We start from the raw sequence: 2,500 nt of genomic DNA on the forward strand, positions 1-2,500 counted from the left end.
GAGGCTTCACATTGTGTTCAGACCTTCTTTCTTTCTTTGCACAGCGTTTGTATTCCAGAGGACGATGATTGGAAATGTTGGAAAGAGACGGAAGAGTCTGAAGCTCATCGAGCCTTTTGTCTTCCGTCTTATTGGGCGGTGGAACCAGGAACACGAGATGTAGAAACCCAGATCAGCTGGGTGCTAAATGTTCTGTGAGAATAGAGTGAGGGAAATCCTATCCAGCCCTACCTAAAGACAAAGACAGGACATGGTTTACAGGACACTCATTCAAACACTTCGTGCAAAATAAAGAATTAAATGCAATATTCTTCCAGCTTGAATCGGTGCATTTTAGTTTATCTGGTTTCAAGGTAAAATAATATCTCTACAAATCCAAATATGATGCAAATACAAATGCAGTGCTTAATAAACAACTAGAGAAAACAATCTATAGTTAAATGAAAGTATTTAAAGTTAAGCTCGACAGAAACTGAGGAATCAGAGTTTTACCCGGATGCTTAAATAAAAGCTATCTGATATCATTGGACTCATTTGTTTAGCTTGAGGAGGCGTCTCACTCTTTGTTAACACATGTTTTATCAACAAGAGACCCAGAGAGGAGGTTAAAGAGGCCATGTTCTTCTTCTATGGTGTGTACTGTAGGTTTTAGTGCATGTCAACGGTCTGCAGAGGCTCAAATCCCTGAGTTTCTGTTAGTGCTACGTTCTGATGAGCTCTCTGAACCCTCTGCCTTCTCCTACAGGCTGCTATCTGGAGTCCTTGGACGTAATATATCGTAGCAGTATCTTGCTTTTTGGATGTTTAGGGAACATTAGCGTGCACGATAATCTTGGGACCAACAAATGAGGGTTAGAGTCCTTCAGCCTCCACCCCCCCCCCCCGCCCCTGAGTGACTCTCATCGAGTAAAGAAAAAGCACTTGAACTCGAACAGACCACACACTCTGTCTGGCTGTGTGTCCCCGTGTTATCTGTTATCTGTTCTTTATAATTTAACACAGTGTGCTCTCTCAGGCCTTCCCCCGCTGCAGTCACTGAGGTGCAAATTAGCAACAAGCTAACACAAAGCAACATGGATCTGAATGCGAGTGCAACGATGTGATTTATCGCCCAGTCTTCAGCTGTTGGCAGCAGCGCAGCCACATCAATAACAGCCGGGTGTTCGGCACAAAGCGACAAGTTAATTACCAGAAACAAATGGAGGAAGTTCAGCGTCTCTGCTCTCAGGAGCTCGAGCAGCAGGAGCAAGATCCTTCTCTCTCCCAACGAGGCGGAAGCAGAGGATCAGACTCCAGGAGGGTTTCACGCCGGGTTGGAGCTTCAATCTGGTGCTGCGTGTGGGGGGTCAGGTCTGTCTGTTTCCATGGGCATGCCACCGCAGTTTTACATTGAGATGGCATCACATATCGGGGGGGGTTTAATAATAATAATAAAATAATAGATTGCATTTATAGAGCGGTGCAGGGATGAAGTATGTACCCTGAAGCAAGCTGCTGGTTCCCTCGTCTCAGAGCCAATGGGATCTCTCCATAGGATTTTGGAATATTGTAAAAAATAAGGTCTGTGGAAAAGGAACCTGTTTTGTTCATGCACGTTTTGTTCAGCCGGATAATCTCCACATGTCTACTTTTATAATGTTCTAATCATAAATCCAATGTCCAGAAGCAAAATGCTAACGTGATGCTATAAAGGAACTACAGCGAGTCCAGCAGCACGACTTCAACGTCACGCCAACTTCAGATCCATATTCAAACACACAGATTCTAGATGGTACGAGTTGAAGCGTTTGTTTGAACAGTCTGCAGGAGGCAGGGACTTGCTCTCAAGCAGAACAGAAACTAACTTAGAGGAGTGTTTACGTGTTCGGCGTCATGACGTACAACGACCTCCACGACTTCTGTAGTCCTATTCAGCCACTTGGTAACAACCATCGTTTCTCAGACACGTCCACTCTTCAGAAATCACCAGTGGGGTCACTGCTGATGATTTAATGTAGAACAAAACGTGATCCGTGTCTTCAATGTGTCTCAACCACAGACCTTAGTTCAGATACTTTCCTAAACCCTATGGAGAGATCCCATTGGCTCTGAGACCAGGGAACAGGAAGTGGTGACATGCTGACTCACTTCCTGGTTTCAGGACTCGTCACTGCACCTCTCTTTACATGGCTTCAAGTTTCAAGGCTTTTTTTGTCATGTGTGCAGAGCTACCGTTTAGTTATGACGCTGAACATCTGAGGTCACGCTCCTCCAACAGCGCAACACAATACAACAGATAATAGATAAAAACAATATACAACATTATTTTATATTACAGCTGATTTCTATTCCACATTTTATTCCTCTATTTCCTTCCAATGCAATGTAAATACTGTTATATTTTACTATGTCTTTTTTATTATTTTTAATATTTTTCTAGTTCTCTACCCGTGTTTTTAATTCTTATTTGTATGCACCACGACATCAAGTCAAATTCCTCGTACGTGTAAACCGACCTGGT

The sequence above is a fragment of the Notothenia rossii genome (genome assembly GCF_949606895.1).
Source record: "Notothenia rossii genome assembly, contig: scaffold_482, whole genome shotgun sequence".
Classification (NCBI taxonomy): Eukaryota; Metazoa; Chordata; class Actinopteri; order Perciformes; family Nototheniidae; genus Notothenia; species Notothenia rossii.